The sequence below is a fragment of the Balaenoptera ricei genome, chromosome 1, assembly GCF_028023285.1.
Source record: "Balaenoptera ricei isolate mBalRic1 chromosome 1, mBalRic1.hap2, whole genome shotgun sequence".
Classification (NCBI taxonomy): Eukaryota; Metazoa; Chordata; class Mammalia; order Artiodactyla; family Balaenopteridae; genus Balaenoptera; species Balaenoptera ricei.
In genome coordinates, this window is record NC_082639.1 from 138,583,393 (window position 1) to 138,602,764 (window position 19,372).

General features: G+C 43.3%; 1 protein-coding gene across 1 annotated transcript in view; it reads right to left on the reverse strand.

Annotated features, from left to right (window-relative positions):
- The window catches only part of ASTN1 (astrotactin 1), a 325,861-nt gene that overhangs the window by 136,030 nt on the left and 170,459 nt on the right, over nucleotides 1-19,372 (reverse strand). The gene's annotated exons all lie outside the window — the stretch shown is intronic.

Sequence of the window (19,372 nt, forward strand, 5' to 3'; positions counted from 1 at the left end):
GCCGCCATAATGAATCTCAGTGCTGTTCCCCAAAGTCCCTCATTTCTCTGTGCTTTAGGTAATAAAGCATCTTCAACATTTTGGTCATGAAAACTGGAGAACGATAATGGGTGGTTGTCCAAAGCTGGGAAGAGAGAGGAAATATGCAGAAGTAAGAGTCAGGACACCAGATCCCCAGACTGAATTCTATTACTAATCCATTGTGTGATTGGGCCAGATTGTGAGTTGGGCTGGATTCCTGTCGAAGCCTGTTTTAGCTCGGACAGTCTCAGATCTAATCTTGATTAACTCTGTAGTAGAGCAACTTTGTGGAGGCACATGGGCTTCAGAATCTGGCAGTGTTGGGTTCAAATCTGCTGCACTGCTTACAAGCCATTTGACCTTGTAGTAATTTACTTGATTCTTCTGACCCTTAGTGTCCTCAGAGGTAAACTTGAGAAAATATTGCCAACCTTACTGGGGACCTTACTGTACGAAGTAAACAGAAGTTCCCAAACTTGCCCAACTCATAGCACCCAAAGTGACTCCCCTAAGTCCAAAGAAAGATGTACTGGTTTCATTTATTAGGGGTCAGGTCCAAACAACTTAATAAGTATTCACATCCTAACAACTTAGTAGTCATTTGAAAAAAACAATACCCATAAAATTGAAATACTTTGTGTGGTCTCTGTCGGATGTCCCTGTGTTTCCCTTGACAACTTAAAATATCTCACAGCTCCCCTATAAGACTGTTGTGGTGCCCCAAATTCTTCAGGGTGTAGTTGGGGAATCAGGAAAGTTAAGTGTAAGTAAAGCTACAGTAAGTACAGGGTAGGGACCCAACAAATGGCAGCTATTCTGCTACCAATTGGAACATTCCTTTAGCATCTAAACTGGACCTAGAAACGTGAATTGAAGTTGATCTCATTCGGATTCATTGCTTCCTCATGTGTTAAATACAGGTCTGGAAGAGCTGGAAGAAAATGGGAGAAGTGAACTCTTGGGTTGAATACTGCATTTAAGAAAAAAACAGGGCTTCCCTGGTGGCACAGTGGTTGAGAGTCCGCCTGCCAATGCAGGGGACACGGGTTCGAGCCCTGGTCCGGGAGGATCCCACATGCCGCGGAGCAGCTAGGCCCGTGTGCCACAACTACTGAGCCTGCGCTCTAGAGCCCACGAGCCACAACTACTGAGCCTGCGTGCCACAACTGCTGAAGCCCGCGTGCCTAGAGCCCGTGCTCCGCAACAGGGGGAGCCACTGCAATGAGAGGCCCGCACACCGCAGTGAGGAGTGGCCCCTGCTCGCTGCAACTGGAGAGAGCCCGCGTGCAGCAACAAAGACCCGACGCAGCCAAAAATAAATAAATAAATAAATAAAAATTTTTTTAAAAAAGAAAAAAGCATATACCTTGAACACTGTGAAAGAGAGTTACAAAGATGACCTTGGAGAATGAGAATTCTACTTCCAAACTCATTAAGGACCCCAAGTTGGACCCAGTGGCTCCTGAAATGAAAAGTCTAGATGAGGATCAGAAATGATCCTTCTCAACTGTCTAGAATGAAATGGCAAAAGAAACTCGTGTCTCCCTTCTCTTTCCAATGAGATTTGGCGTCTCTTCTAAGATGATCTTTGTTGCAGTCCCTATCATCGGGTATTACTTTGGGGATGGATACAGGAGTAGATAGACACTCAGAAGGGCAAGAAAAATTCCTGCTACTCTCCCCTCTCAGAAAGTAACTACAGTGGAACTATCAACCATCTGGCACTATTTGTTCATTGATTCTGTCATTGATTTAATGTCTATTGAGCACTTACTGTGTGACTAAGAGGGCCTGGTGTCACAAACACAAAAAAGACAAGACGAAAAAGGTACGGTCTCTGTCCTTAAGGAGTTTCCCACTGCTTGTACAGTCCAATGGGAAACCAGACCAGGGATTATACTGAATTGAGCTCTTATTTGGCTATCTGCTGGTGCTATTGAATCTCAAGGAAGAACCTTTTAAATCTACTATAGCAGAGATGAGGAGCAGAACAAAAGCAAGTGCTTTGGGAAGGCTTTTTGGAATAGGAATTGGAGGTAAATAGGGGCAGGATAGTATTTACCCTTAACCCTCCCATCCCCCCAAATAAATCAAACTAAAAAAAAAAAACCATAAAGAAGCTAGTAACTCTCCCAGGAACACTCTCCTCTTAGAAAAGCACCTGCTATAAAATCTGGCTACATCCATCTCACCAACACACACCTAGGCCTAACCTAGGTCAGTGGGGACCCTGTTAGCTTGACTTCCTTTCATGGTGATAGTCATCGTCCCACTTGTGTACTAATGCTCTGGTTAACAGTCAGGCCCTTTCAGGACTACTCTATTTTCCTCTACTGGACCTAAGTCATTTGTCAGGATGCTTCTTTCTCATTCTTCTATTCATCTCGACTCATTCATCCATTCATTCATTCAACAGACTATATTTATAGTCAGCCTCCAATTTTCCTATATTTAAATCTCTCATATCCTGTGCTTCCTGCACATTATGCATTGACCTATGCTGAATGTAAATGTCCATCATAATTCTGACAGAGACTCCTCACTTCCTCACTTGAGGCTGACCCCTGTCAGCGCCTCACCTGGGTGGTAACAAGTGTCAGTGTGCGTGTGCGTGTGTGAGGGCAGTGGAAGCATAGGTTCCATACATTCTAATATTGTAGATTTTGAAGTGAACGTCCCTGTCCATGAAAACCAGCAGATTGGAAAGAACCAGCAGATAAATTCTTCTCCATTCCTGCCGATCCTCTACCCCCATGGACTGTTCAGAGGTATAGATTTCCATAACGCTTATCTATGCTACATCCTGTGTGTCCAAAAGCGGGCTCCTTCTAAAGCTTAGAAGTGGCCAGCTTACTAGAAGTGGCCAGCTTACTAGTGCACTATCTTGCATTTGTTTTTCTTCTCTCTCTGCCTCAATTATCTTTTCCCCTCCGTCTTGCTACCCTGGGATTGTGCCTTCCTATAGAACCTTAGCACATATGCTTTGTTTCTAGGGTGCTCAAGCTAGGATGGTCTACATTCTTCAATTTCTTCAACTGCAAAGTGAGGGTATATAGTAATAGTACCTACTTCATAAAGTTGTGAGGATTAAATGAGTTAATACTAAGTGTTTTGAACAGTGCCTAGCATATAATAAGCCTACATGATTGTTGACTATTATTATTCATCTCTTTTTTCCAGGCACTTAACATAATCCCAGAGACATGGAAGGTCATTGGTAAATGTTTTTCAAATGAATAAATTATGGAGGTACCCTACTTTAGTGGCACTGGGAAGATCGATGAGTTAACTCAGAAAGGAACACTATGCCAAATATTAAATATAAATAAGCCAATTTCTCTTTTGTTCCTGAAGAGACCTAAGCACCAAGAAATACACTGAGAAAATCATGCAAAGGTTTGCAAAGAACTTGCATGTATAACTTCATATACAACCATTCACTTATTCATTCAACCAACATTTATTCAGTGCTTAATACTGAATGTGACAGGAAATGTTATAGGGTTACAAAGATGAATAAAACACAACCCTGAACTTGAGGAACTTACAAGCTAGGACAGTAGGGGCCAAGGCAGATACATGAACAGATGATTAGGCTTATCAGATCATGATAATTATGGTGTGAAAACAATGACGGAGATAATACCTGGGGGTAACAGGATCACAGATGAGGGTCGCTTTGTGAAGACTGGGTAGCGTCAGATAGATATCTCAGGAGGGGCTATCCGGATACAGACTTAAATAGTAAGCAGGGAATAGGCAGGGAAGTTTGGAGTAGGCTAGGAATTGAGGTAAGAAAAGCCATTCCAGGCACAGCACACCCCCTAAGCAAATACACAGACATGTGGTATAGCATGGTGCACACATAGGCTCTACAACAGATTCAGTGTCATTGGAACCTAAAATTCTGGGCAGAGAATGGTTGGAGATGCTGAGCTGAAGGGGTTGGCGCGAATCAGGTCAGAAAGAGCCTGTAGGCCACCTTAGAAAGGCCCAAATTTATCCTGTAGGGCCATAGGTTTTGTTGGCAGGCTTTAGGCAGGGTGTAAAATGAACAGCTCATTTACATGGATCTTTTTGGTGACTGAAGAGGAAGGATGTGAGGCCAAGTCAGGGGGCAGGGAGCCTATCATGTGGTCCAGGTGAGAGATAAAGTGCTGGCCTGAGAGAGTAGGCGTGCAGGTGAGGCCGTGCGTGTGCGATGGGCCTTTGGACAAATGTTACAGTGGTGAAGAGGAGAAGCTGGAGCTCACCAGGGGCATCCCGTGGTCCTCAGCAAGGTCCCCAGAGATCTGCACTCAAATGCTCCCCTTAAGAATTCCTTCATGGGGCTCCACCAACTGATCTTCCAAACGCGGAGCGGGTTATTCTGGTCACAGCCCTGGGACTTCAGTGCTGAAACCTCAGGCTCAGGTTCACGCAGAAATCTAAGATCTGGGTCTAAGTGAATGGCTCTGTTAAACATTATTTCATTCATAATCATCACTGAACTTCCAAAGGACTAAGAGACTGAAAGTCAGAAATTAAGAGGCTGCCCAGGTAAATGACAAGTGAGAGGCAAGGCCAGGATACAAATCCAGGTTTCTGTAACTAAAGTCCAGGATCTCTCTCTCTCTCTCCACATGTCTTTCTCACACACACATACACACACACAATTTTAACTTCACAGCAGATTCCTCATAGTCATTATCAAGTACATGCTAAGTGTCTAGAGCCTCAGAGCCACTTTTGTTACCTTCCCAACCCCCATCCCATAGGGCCTTAGATTATAGACTGGAACCTTAACCATGTCCTACATTTCATATCCCTGGCCCTAGCAAGTTTAATTGTTAAATTTGTTAAAACTGAAAGAACAGGGAGAGGTTCTGTGATAGCATCACCAGCCCTCTCCCTGGGCTTCAGTTCAAAGGGATCGCGGCCCAGGGCCAGAGGAGAGAACAGCGGACTTAATGCACTTGTAGGCTCTTCTCTCTCTCCCTCTGCAATCCTCTGGTGAGCAAGGGCACAGCAGGGGTTGCTGGGAAACGGAATCTTTGATGATGTGCTCTCCCTGCTGTGAAGACTAATGACTTCAAAGAGGGCATCCTGCCACGATAGGGGCTTGCGTGGAAAATCTGACTGCAGTGTAATTAGGCAAGAGGCTTGAGTTTAGGCTGCTGTGCTCAACCGCACCCTCCTCTGCCCGGTGGAAAGCACAATTTGGGGAAGGGAGAGACAAAGCTTTTGAAGAACAGGAGTGCGTCTTCACGATGCATTGATGCTGGCAGAGAGGAAAAGTTCAAACCAAACCAAACAAAGAGACCCAGCCTAGTCAGTGGTCAAAATGGAAAGATTTTAAATAACGGAAGCAGGACCTCCCTCCTGAAAACCATCCCCCTGGCAGGTATTATGATACCTGCTGCTAGATTCTCTGACTCTCGGAGGAAGGGCCATCTGATCCCCTTGCCACCTGGCATTACCAACACCCTCCATGAGCTAGACACTCTTGCTTTCCATGGTTCTGTCGTTTACCTCTTACTACAACCCTATGAGGTAGGTACTATGATCACGCCTGGTTCACAGGGGAGGAAGCTGCGGTACAGACAACTTAAGCAGTTTGACCAAGGGAAGTGGGTACAGCCAGTAAGTGGTAGAGCCGGGATTGAGACTCAGGTGGTCTGCTTGTATAGTTTTAACCATTATGTTCTACGGGCTCAATTCCTAATGTATTTAAGCTCCTAGTGGGTTGGACCATATAGGACTATTGTGAGCCTGGAATAGGGTGTCCAGCACAAAGGAAGTCCTCAGTAGAAGTGATGTGTTGTGAGTGATCTCAAGGTGATCTCCTTCCTGCCTCCAACGTAAATACAGTAAGTCCCCTACATACGAACCTTCAAGTCGCGAACTTTCAAAGATGCGAACGTGCCCCTGTATGCCAGCTGCTGTACTGTGCTACTGTACTTTTCAAGGTACTGTACTGTAAGATTAAACATGTTTTCTTTATTTTTGTGGGTTTTGTTTTTTATGTATTATTTGCGTGAAAAGTATTATAAACCTATTACAGTACAGTACTATACAGCTGACTGTGTTAGTTGGGTAACTTTGTTGGACTTTACAAATTATGAACATGCTCTCAGAATGGAACTCGTTTGTATGTAGGGGACTTACTGTATCTTTTCTATTAGTTCATTTCTCATAATGCTTGGAATCTCATGAGCAGCAATTATTTAATTTTTATGGAGCACCTACTACATGCAAGACACTCTGTACTTGAGAATGAGACTCAAAATTAAGCCCTTGCGCTACAAGTCTTATTGTCTACAAGGAGTCAAGACAAGTCTAGGGATATAAACAAGGCCCCATGTGCCAGTGGCCACAAGAGAGAGTTACAGGCCTGAGGCAGCCCAAAGGACAAAAGGGTGGCTTCAAATTGGAGAATAGGGAAAGCTTTATAAAGGAGCAGGTATTTGGGCTGCACCTGGGAGACTGGGAATGAGGAGGGGCATTGGAGGGAGAGAACTGCAGGGGAAGAGATGTCCTGAGCAAAAGTGGGGAGAAGATAAAGTAAAAGGTCAGTGTGATCAAGAGCAAGCAGTTCAGTCAGGCTGGAAACAAATGCTGGGAGCCTTGAGAGCTAGGAGGGACCTATCCTGAGAGGCTCTATGGTGGCCAAACTCATCCTCATGCATCCCACTGAGGGCCTGGACTGAGAATCAGACTGCTGGGTTCATCCCTTCTTCTCCCACTGCTACTGTGTGCTCTGAGCGAGTGATTGAATCCTCTGTGCCACTGCTTCCTCATCTGCACAGTGTGAGGAAGGGATGCTGTGAACACTCACAAAGCATCTACAGATAATGCCTTCATGTAGAAAGCACTCAGTGAGATTTCCTATTATCATTCAAATGAGGTAACAGATACAAAGCACCTGGAAGAGAGCCTGACCCACGGAAGGAGCCCATGACGCGCTGACCTCCTCCCCTTGCTCGGGTGGAGCACCGCAAGTACCTCTCTACATGTACTTCATTGACGCCTGAAGCGGCTCATTCCTCTGGGCTAAGCTCCACCTCTGCACAGGCTTTCGAAGAGCAAATGCTTCTGGGACCTGGGAGGAAAAGCCCCTTAAGTGGCTGACAGTGGAGAGAAGATGGTGACACTAGCTCAATCCCTCAAACTGGAGAACTGAGAACATGCAGTGGAGGGTGATCCTGACCATCGTGCCTGCAGCCAGCTCAGCTGCCTGACTCGCATTACTTCAGAGAAGGGAGTGTGGAGGATGGGGCAAGACACCAGAAAAGGGGGCATTTGCTGCCCACAAATCTGCTCGTTGATAGAGTAAATCCTTTCCTTGTCAGGCAGCACCCTGTGAGTTATATGCACGGACTCCAGACAAACAGCCTAGGTTTGAATCCCAATTATGGCACTTACTATGGTGCAAGCTTTGGCTAAGTTACCAAGCTTCTTGGTGCATCAGTCTCCCCATCTGTAAAAAGGGATAGCTTCAAAGAGTTGTGTTAAGATTAAAATATATAAGCTCTTAGAAATGTGCCAGACACAGTGTAAACTCTCAGTAAATATTAGCTCTTACTATGACCTTTCCCTTCACTTATCAGGTAGGAAATTGTTGAGAGTCACATCGCTGGAACTCCTTGTGAGGCAAGACTCTTAATGAGATAAAACTGCATGGCCTGGAGGAATAGATGGTCTAAGAGCCACAAGTGTGGAAGCAAAGTTTCAGCAGCTTTGGGCTCTTTAGAGAAAGAGGATGGATCAATATAAAAAAAACAAGAATGCCAAGATGTCTCAGAGCTAGACTGGATTCACTAACAAGCGGGGTGTCCCAAGCTAGACTCATGACCATTTTTGATGGCATCTCTAGGTCAGCATTTCAAAGGGCAGCACAGAAGTCAACTACCCTGATTTCAGAAAGGCATTCATTCCCTGACTTAGAAAATGTATTGAGCACCCATTCTGGGCCAGACACTTGACAAAATCTTTTATATAGATTAGATAGAAATATGAAGGTTGAATGATTATACAGCTGATGAATTTCTGTGTAATTGAACAAATGTAACCAACAAGTTTTGAGTAAGGGGTCAAGGTCAACCTGCAGGAAAGTCTCTGATGGGAGCAGGGCTTGGTGGTGTTCTCTTTAACAATTTCATCAGTTACCTGAAGAAGGTCACTGAAGCTGTGTTAATTAAGTTCACAGATAACATGAAATAGCAGGGACAGCTAATACATGGGATAACAAAAGTCAAGATCCAAAGGATTTCAATGGCTACAAGCTAAAATTTAATAGAGTTTTATATAAGACCTGAATTTAGGTTAAGAAAGTTGACTTCAGTCTTAAATATACTTTCTCTTTTTGACAGCAGTCCCTGTGAAAAAGACCTTTAGTTGACCATAAACGAAATATAAGCTAACAGTATGGCTGTTAAAGGACCTAACACAAACTTAGCTTGGAATTCATTAATAGAAAATGCAGGGGAAGAAACAGGCATGATATAGTCTATAGGGTGATTTCATTAGCCCTGGGTAACATCATCTGAAAGGTATAATGACAAACTAGGGAGATGCAGAAAGCAGTGGGTAGGATCTTTAAGGGATTCAGGAAAATTGCAATCTAAAGAATAGCTGAAGGAATTAGGTATATTCAGCAGAGAAGGCTTGGGGAGGAGAGATCATCGTTAACTATCTGAAACATTAACGTGTAGCCAGACCATATATGGTGGTCCCATTTGTTCACAGGCATCCACCCCACACTCTGCAACAGATAAGCACATTTTTCTAATCCACATAAAGGCACCGTATAAGCTAGCAGTCCTGAGCATAGAAGAAGGAAATCAACATATTCTTTATTGTTCCAAAGGACAGAGCTGACCAAATGGATCGAAGTTACAAGAAAATATATTTTGGCTCAGCCTGAAGGATAACTGTCTAAGACTCTGCATTACAACAACGATATGAGCTGCCTTTTCCAAGAACATAGCCTTCGTCACTGATAGTATTCAGGTGGCCATCTGCTAGAAAGGCTGTGGAGGGATTCCTATACCAGGTGGCAGGTGAGATGATATGACCTTGAGGTGGGCTCCCAGCTCTGAGTGTATAGAATTGTGAGTGATTCAGCTGATATTCTTACTCCTACTTCCTGAAATTACGGAGGTGAGTCACCACTCTCATAAGAGGGTCTAAAGATCCAATTAGGTTCAGAAAGCAGAAGTCTGTGTATGTCTTGCCCAAAGATGACCACATGCCTTTATTTATTTTACAAATATTTATTGAGTACCTACTATGTGCCAAGCAGTGTGTTAGGGTCTGACAATGCAATGATAGATAAGAGACATTGTTTATGCCTTCGTGGAATTTACATTCTAGGGGTGGATTACTCTAAACCCAACTTGCCAAATTGATGTTAAGATCTCATCATTTGGAGGCAGTTCGAAGAACATAAATGAGGCTATGACCAATGCAAAACATCATCAATGGGATACTTGATGCCATCACTTATTTAAGTGCTTACATATTTTATGTAACATTATTGAGTGCAACATTCTTATTTTTACTGAAAAGGAAATTGAGGCTCAGAAGAGTTATGAAGCTAGCCAAAAACAGAGCGCTTTTAGTAGAAGAAATGAGATTTGAGCTCAAGCCTGTCTGACTGCAACTCTGTGCTCTTCCCATTGTGCTATGCTGGCTCCCATACAGATAAAAATATGAGCAGGTGAACATAAGCTCTCTAGGAAGTGAGGTATCCCCAGCCTCCTGGTTAAGATGAGATCATTTGACCAAGGCTATTAAGTGAAGGCTGGTTAACAATATTTAAGACTATACCTGGAAAGAAGAACCTCTGAACATATCCCAGACTACCTTCCTTCCAGGCCAAGTAGTCTGAAGAAAATGGATGGCCCCATCCTTCAAACGTGAAGATCTCACTCCTGACCCACCGGGCAAAGGCTCTGGAATCTTTGCCAATAGTAAGGACTTGCCTAGGTGTTTTAGTCTCCCACATTTGTGCCAGTAAATGGGCAAATGCAATGCCTGCATATGGTCCATGGTGAAGAGTGTGCCATGGCCTCTGCTAAAAGGGGCCATCTTGATTTGAATCCACAGTTGTGGTTTTACACTGGCCAGAGCACAGAGCTACTCAGTAACAGGTGCCTGGTCCCGACAGTTACCAGCCTAGAGCATTTACTGTGTTTAGGCCTCCAGCTAGGTCCCTCTAGTGATGTGTCACTTTCCCTAGGACTCTACATCATTCTGGAAGAGATACTTAACTACAGACTACATACTTGCCATTGTTTTAATCAAGGCATCGACTCAAGGATCCCCTGTCCCCAGAGGGGGCAGGTGCCCCCTTTTCTGGTGTCTCAAGGCTGAATTGTAGCCTCTCTCCTGCTTTCATTTTGAGACTCTCAGAACAGTAGCCCTTGAGGGGTTTGGCAACAGAAAGTTCTCCTTAGGGACCGAGATTCTCTTTTCTTGCCAATGAGACTTTCAATATTGCTGCAATATTCAATAGATCACCAGTAAAATGGGGAAAACAATAGTTTCTACTCATAGTGTTGAAATGAGAAATAAATTTGTTGGTACATGAAAAGAACTTAGAGGGCTGGTTGATGCATCCCAAGAACTATATGTGTCAGCTATTATTATTACTATATTAGTATCACGACTATTACTACTGTCCCTGAAGGGCAGAGTGTGGGGAGTGCTATAATACCAGGCATGCAAAGTACTACGGCTCACTGGCTTTGATGTTAATTTAACTCCAGGTAGGCGTCTCTCAGTGTGGAATATGTTCCCATTTGTGACCATCCCACCACGGTGAGCACTCACTCCATTTAAAGTCATCCTTCTCATGTGGAAGGAATATAACAAGGCCTAAACAGACTCACGGATATACAGAACAAACTAGTGGTTACCAGCTGGGAGAGGGAAGGGGGTAGGAGCAAGACAGGGGTAGGGGATTAAGAGGTACAAACTACTATACAAACAGGGATGTATGGCAATGTTTTATAATAACTCTGAATGGAGTGTAATCTATAAAAATATTGAACCACTATGTTGCACACCTGAAACTAATATGATATTGTGAATCAACTATACTTCAATAAAAAAATAAATACAGACATAAATAAAGTCATCTTTCTCATTTGGTTATAAGCAATGGAATCTCTGCTGTACGTCAGGATTGGAGGAAGCCCATGCCGGGCACTGTGGTCTGGGCAGCCACATGGAAATCCTCCACCTCCAGGGCTAATTGGGCTAGTGCAGCACTGGGGCATTGAACAGCTGTCCACGGCCTCCTTTCACAGTCCTGCACAACAGAAATCTGGGGACTCTCCTCCATCCAAAGATCTTAGATCCAAAAGCCAACCTCAACTGGAAAGCCTGGTTTCCAGGCTATCTCTCCTTAAGCCAACCATGCTACTCTCAGTGTGGAAAACCGTGTGGAAAGGTTAATAAACTTGATGGGAAGAAGAGTACCAGGGAAGGAAAAGATTATTCCAATTGTTGAGCGGCATCATGGTCTAATGAAAAGAGCCTAGATGTTGGCATCAGGCAATTCTGCTCACCACTGTGACCCTGGTCACCATACTGCTAAGCCTGACATAATAATAGGCACCTTTCTCATTACATATACATACATATATATGTATGTGTACATATGAATATATATATTTTAAAAAGCAAGAGATATAACAATATAGTGTGATTTTTGTTAAAAAAAAATATTATCCCTAAACAGACAAAAGAGTTCAGACTGAGTTCCCTCCAGGGGATGCCACTTCAGGTGGCTTGGATTGTCTTCTTTTTACTGCTCTGTGGGTGATATTTTTTTTTTTTTTTAGATTTTCTACTAATTATATGCATTCCTTTTATAAAAACAACAAAAAAAGATAAAATAAAAACCAAGACATGCAGTGACAAAATGTTTGCTCTCCAATTCCTGAGATTATATAAAGTTAAAACTTAGGAAAAAATAATTGTAGTGTGAATGTTCGAAGCAGAATTCAAAGTACTTATCTAGGAAGAATAAACCTTAAGATGACTGTTACTGAAATTGTTTTCACAGAAATTGCAGGTGGAATAAACACTACTAACTGCTCACCTCTTAACCAGTTTGGAGGCTTTTTATCAAGATTAGTGATGATATTAAAAACAAAAACAAAAACACTGAGCCCAGCATTACACGCTTAATAAATGGCAGCAATTAATCAGCATTATCTGAGGGACTACTCAAAATCTTCAGTGACACTGAAGTTGTACTGCATTAAATATTGTGCTGAATTCAAGGGTCACTTCTTGGTGTTCATCCAGCCCTTTGTTATACACAAACTTACAGAGATGTTTACATTAGAGGAATTTGACCTGAATGTTAGACCCTGAGCCACTTTCTTCTTTCCTCCAAAACCAGGTTTTCAGCTGAGGGTTTTTCAGTTAGACATTAAGAATAACTTCCCCAGAGAAAACGTTTTGAGAAAAATAATATATAACAAAGACACTTTTAAAGCTTCCTTCTTAAATTTCCCCCAAATTTTGTGGTTACAAAAGTAATAAATGCTCATTGTTAAATTACGAAAGAGAACAAAAATGCATTCAAATTTAAGGGGGGCAGTGGAAAGCAAAACTTTTGATGCATAGAGAAAGAAATTGGGAAGAAATATGACAAAATGGTAATGGTAGTTTTCTCTGAGCCTGGGATAATGAGTGGATTTTTTTCTATTTATTTTAAAGAAAAAAAAAGATAAATAGCCAAGATGTCCAAAGCCAGGGAAGATGACAGCACTCTCAAACCTAGTATTCTTAGACCGAAACCCAGAGAAGCTGCAGGTCCAGGGAGCATTCCTAGTAGAAAACATCAATGCATTCAGTAGAATATATAAATTCAGGACACTCTCTGGAAAGCCTGGGCCAAACATAAAACATTAATTTCTATAAAATTGAAACAATTTATCTTCCATTGTCGAGCAGATGGGAGGGTAAATCGAGGTTGATTTTTTCACCCTGGTGGTCATATTGGAGGAAATATGAGTGTTCCCGCCTCCGGCACTGTTTAAAATAAGTCTCTCGGTGCCGTGACTGGACTAGTCAGAGAGAACACTGTGGACGTTTCACTCTCCTCCAGGGGAGGAGGAGTACTGTAGGGGACTGCAGACACTTGTCGTGTGGGGAAGGGTGGGATGAAGCTGAGTCCCCTCGGTGCCCTGGGGAGGAGGACGCAGAGAAGCAGGTGGGGAATGCCCACCTCTCATCCACAGCTGATGACTGACTTCCAGAATGTCACAGGCTTACCACACTGGGCTCTCTTTGCAATCAGTATTTACCCAACTGATTTATCTCCAATACCCACCTGTCACTATAAAGCTTGGCCACCAGCTATGTGACCTTGAGCAAGTTTCTTCACCTCTCTGGCCCTCTATTTCCCCATCAGTAAAACGCAAGAATCCTTTTAGGATGCACTCAGACACTAGTCTACAAACCCATTATTTTCATCAGAGGGGATGGTGCACTGGTAAGAGGATGCCTTCCTGGTGGGGATGTGGAGACTCCGCACCTTGCTTAGGAAGGGCCTCTTAAGTCTGGTTGGGCTGCAGAAGCATTTGGGGGAGCTTTTCATCTGTACAGAGACGGGGCCCTCTCCCAGACCCATGAGATTAATATATCTCTTGGGGTAGCAATCGGAAATCAGTATTTTAAATAAGCTCCCCAGATGATTCTTAAGTATTTGCTCCATGAACTGGCATCAGGGAGTCAATTATTACGCATATTTTGCTCTCTTATCATCTTGAGTAACCAAGAAGGTTACAGTTGCCTCTAAGAGGGGAGCAAAGGGCATCACCTAAAACAACCCCGGCCAAGGGCAGCTGTAGCTCCTCAAGTGCATTTGTGCAAATGAGAAAAAGGTGCACATCAGGACAAATGTCCCCTGTGTCTCAGAGTTTGCTTTCCTGGGCCTGCAGGGGCGAGGTTTCACCCCTCAGCTGCTCTTTCCGCTAGATGTCTACCTGCAATGTACAAAGCATCTGGCTGTACTCAGCTGACTGACCACACACCTTTTGTGAAAATGGGTCAAATTAAACATGTTTCCACTTGAGCAAAATCCCTAAGAATGAGGTGCAGGGTCCCCCAAGACAACTGGGGGGACTTGATCCTGTTAAGCCCGTCTGAGGAGGTCTCGGTAGGTGGAGATCCACTTTTAACCACTCAGTTCCTGCCTGCTCACCCAGAGGGGGTCAGTTCTCCTTCTTTCTACAGGGCAATATTTCAGCTAGAATCAGGTTACAGCAGAGTTTCTAGCGAGAGAAGGAACTAGGAACTTTAGGTTTAGTACTAAGAGCTAAGATGACCTGTTTGACACTGAAATGGGTGGGAGAAAGGACAGCCACATTTCCACTGACTCCTGGGGGAAGAGGAGGAGATGCAAGTAAAGGAAAAGGGAGGGAAGAAAAGAAGAATGAGAAATAAAGGGCCAAATAAAAACACTGGAAACCCTTGCGAGGAATAAGTGAATAAGTGAGAGGTAATTAGAAAGAGTCACACACGCACGCACGCACACGCACACACACACACAGAGAAAAAAGGACAATAAAAAGAGAGCTAATGGGAGGATAATCCCATTTGTGCCTGGCATGGCAATGACAGGAGCTGGGCACAGACAATGAAGTTGGGGCTGGAGGGGAGGGGAGGAGGGCACCCAGAGATAAAAGAGCAGCAGCAGGCTGGCCTGCAAATCTTGTCTGAGGGGTTGGAGGAAGGTGAATAGGGCATCACTGATGCAGAGACAGGCATGGGGGTGGGGAAATAAAAGCCAGATGATGAGCTAGAAATGGACAAATGAAAGTCAGGAAATGTCAAATGTCATGCAGGACTGTCTGACTCCATCTGAGTCACTTCTGACGAGACTTTGGGAAGGTCAAAGAAGGCCAAACACTGCCCAAGACCTGGGCTGGGAATCAGAGCTACCCCCTAGCATTCTAGTCACTGCCATACAGTGGTTCAGCATTTGCACTCTGATGGTCTGACAGCTGAGAGAATGTTCTTGCTCAGCTTTCGGTGGCCAGAAGGTGCGAATAGGTTTTAGATCATTTTGAATAATCCGTGCAGGTTGGTCTCCGCTAACACCTAGAACTCAGGGGCAAATGCATCCTCTCTAGCGGGCTGTGGTCATTTTTCCGTGAGTGGTCTCTAGGGAAATGTTTAGGATGGCATCATTCAGACAGACCCAAATAAAATTACCTTCTGTCAAGGACGTTTTGGAGCAAGACCGAGGGGCTGAGGTCAACCATGACAAACACGGTCCCCATTCTTGGCTTGAAAAGGAAACTGGATTCTATGGTGTGGGGCATTTGTTCCTTATACAGATTTAGAATCCCTAAGCAGGGATCCCTGGGAGGGTGAGTAGCAGGGATGAGTTGTAGAAAGAGAAAGAACAGTACAAACCTGGGACAACGGAAAGGCCATATTAAGGTGGCACGGGCTACGTACGAGTGTGTGAGTGTGTGTGTGCGTGCGTGCGCAGGCACAAGCACACACGTGTACTAGTCTGGGGGGATGTCATGGTAAGTAGGTAAGTATGTTGCCTCCTGAGCAGGCAGTGAAACAAGTGCTCTGATGAGCAGGACTATTCCTGACAACAGCTTCTAAAATCTTGGAGAAACACCTGTTCATTTTCCACAGCTGGTCTTTTCCCATCTCATAAATTATCACTCTATCCCCATTCTTCAGCACTGAAATCTAGTAATATGTTCTCTAGTGGGGAATCTCCCTGGTATTGCCCTCTGTATCTGAGATGCCAGAATAAGAAATCAGGCTATTATTTACTGGGAATCTTCAAATGCATGAATTTAATCTGACTGTGGTGTTCTGAAAAATGTATCTAGAGGCCACTGGGCATACTCTTAATTTAACAAAAAACATTATTAGAGCCTTTCTTAATAATCTCCAAAGTCGCTAAATAAATTTGTTTTTTCTCTTCTAATATTTTCATGTAAATCATCTCTCTTGCCTCCTCCACCCTCATTTATTGGTTTCATTTATTGTCTGTGAAATTTTTTAATTTGTCCTTGTTGTCCTAGCAGACAAATATCACATAGAGACACTAACAGTCCCTGGCTGTGTCTGTGAAGCCACAGGGTTGGGAGGCTGAGCAGCTGTGAATTCACACAGGTTAGACAGAGATGTGGTGAAGCCCCGCACTAGGGCAGTATCCTTCCATCCTGGGTCCTCTGCTGGGCACCTGGGTCACCAGGGGTGCTGGGGCAGGCAATGATTGATTTTGTTGCCAACCTCAAAGACCAAGGATGTAACCTCAAACATTCCATGTTCTTTTAATAACTCATTAGAAGTCTGTCATCCATGACTTTGTTTAAATCTTTTTGAAGCTACTTTTACTTTTAGTGAATCAGAGCCTCTTGTGTAACGAGTTCAGTGATTTTACAACCTGCCACCCTGAATCCTGTCATCTGGGTGAACTACAGTGGCTGGCTTTATCACCAAGATCCACACACGAATGTCTCAACTAGCCTCACTTCTCCTTGGGCATTTCTGGCAAAACCAGAGTCACCAAAAATGGCTGCAACCCCCTCGATTAACATGTCTTGTACATATGGTCCCCAATTTTCCGTCACTCTTTGCTGTTTGGTCTTCAAAACTTTTATCTACAGGATAATTTTAAGACTGCTTTATTTGCAGGATCCAGATAAATAAAACCTTAGATAGTCTTGAGAGGTTTTTTTTGTGTGTTTGTTTTGGTTTTTGTTTTCTTTTTAGGATTGTTTTAATTTCTTTTGAAGGGTCCAGAAAAATAATGTGTAGTGAGGGAATAGCCCTCCACATATACAGACACCTCCTGCTGACAGTTCTAGGGGTGTACACGTGGAGCTTTAAGGTTCAAAGCCTTAGTAAGCAAGAGCTCTTCAAGATCTAGTCTTTACCCACCTTATCAGCCTCTTCTCCTGTCTCTATAAACTGCACCCGTGAGCTACACTGAGTTATTTGTTTGCCATTCCTGGAAAAACCATGCTTCTTAAGTCTCCATGCCTTGGCATATGCTGTTCTTTCTGCTTAGAATTACCTTCGTTACCTGTTAAATAGAACAGTTCAAGATCTAACTTCCTCATGAAATCCTATTCCAGATTCTTAGATGTCACATGAGTCTTAAACTGTAATCCCATTGAACTTTGCTCAAACCTTTATTTTAACAGGTTTTAGAATTCACTGTAATTTTCTTGTTATGTGCCCATCTATCTATTCTAGACTATTAGTTCTTCCAGAGTAGAGACAACATCTTCTTATAATTAGCAACCTACCTTATCCTGGGCCACGATGGGTAATACAGTGAATATCTGCTGAGAACATGAATGAGTGAGAGAGTAGATGAAGGAGTAGGGTGGGGAGAGGATTTCTATAAATAAACCAGCTCACTCACGTACACATACACACACACATCACACACACATGCACACATACAGGTCCAGGTAAACTGAAGCATAAAGCAGAGTCTGGATAAAGTTGCAGGTATAACTCCTCTGTCTCACAGAATCATCCATTTGTAATTTTTTGTATTAATGTCCTTGACCAATTTTCTTCCTTGTCTGAAAGTCATGACTGCTTGTTGATACTTTTGTCCTGGAACATTAACCTAGATTTTCACAAGGGAACTCATTTTAACTTTCACTGGCCTAGGATTTGGTTGTTTGACTTCAAAAGAATGTTCAGCTATTTTAATGTATGCAATATAGAATACTAAGTGAAAAACATAAATACCCATACAAGCTGTTCACCTCTACCTCCTGGACCATTAAATAAAATATTCAGGAAAATCAGGCCTACCACTGATTTTTCCATAATACCCCAGTACGTGTCATTAGTCAGCAATCTGTCAGGTACTTTTCAAGTGACAGTCTTCACGTTCAAATCAATTTTCATTAATTTTGTAAGAACCATTTAAAGAAACGTGGCATCAGATGCCTGATTTAAATCAAGATGTATGAATCTTCTACTTTTCATTTATCTTGTCATTTTACGAGGAAAATGCAGTCCTTTGTCTGGCACTTTTTTATATACATGTAAACATGCTGCTTATCATTCCTGGTTCCATTATTCTCATGATAGTCACTTTTTTTCCCCTCCTAACAGTTGCTCCATTATTTTATTAGTGTCCAAAATGAGACCTTATAGACAGTGATGATCAGAGAATAATGGAAATTAGAGATGGAAATGATAGATTAGGTCTCCTTGTCTGTTTCCTGGGGCTAATGTTCCTGTCAGTCTCTAACTCAGGGCTCTAACCTGTCTTATTTTAAATGACACCAACATGGGGCCTCCACCATTTCCCTGGAGGCTCTTGTCTACGCCCAAGACTGTCTCTACACACAGCCAGAGGGAATGATGAAGCCTTGTGCAATTACCCAGTGAAGTCAGGCCCATCCTCACATGATCTGTCTACAAGGCAAGGGATGTGGAGGCTTGAGCGATTAGCCACCAAATCCAATCACTGCAGGGAGCCAGCCTGGATCATTCAGGGCACAAAAGTGAAATGATTTTTTGTCACTGTTTACTTCAGCAGCAGGTATGCAGGCTAAGAGATAGAGAGCTTGTTATCCATCACCTTTTCCAATATTTTACTCAATATGAATCATAGTCAACTGAGATTTTCAGCCATCACATAAGCTAAAATCTTGGCTCCTTGGCAACTATGCAAACATGTCAGAGGGCAGAGAGTAAGGGGACTGAACTGACTTTACATAGCCATAGCGAATGGCACTCTTTATTCAAACTCCGCTTGGCATCTATGAGCCAAGTTCTCTGCCCTTCCCACCAATCTTTCAACAACCGGCCACCTCATATGCATTTACCCTTCTCCAAACATCTTCCTCTACACTTTGTGGACTGCCTCCCTGATAAGATCCCAAATTCAGTGGAAAAACGGAGCCATCCTTCATTTTCACTAACAGAAAAATTTCATGGCATTTTGACTTCCCCCAAGTTTTCTGACCTGTGTCTCAGATATCCTTTCCTTAACTTCATTCTCTCTTGTGCTTATCCCTCAACTTCAACCTGTTCCAGCACATTTGCTCTCTTTGAACATCTACAGGCATCTATCATTCCTTGACTTAGTCATCAGCTGGTCAAGTCCTCTGAGTGGAGTTCTCCTTCCCCTTCATCATAAATCACTCCTTTGGGCTCTTCAATCATTTTTATTGCTCTTCTCCAAACTCTCACCCATTTTTCTCCATATTTATTGCTTTGAGAGTCCAGAACCACATTCAATATTCTAGGCTTGGGCTCCTCCGAATCATAGAGAGGAGGTTGAGCATCGAACTCAGGGCTAGGAGTCCCCCTTGGCGCCGTGGGAAGGGACGATGAT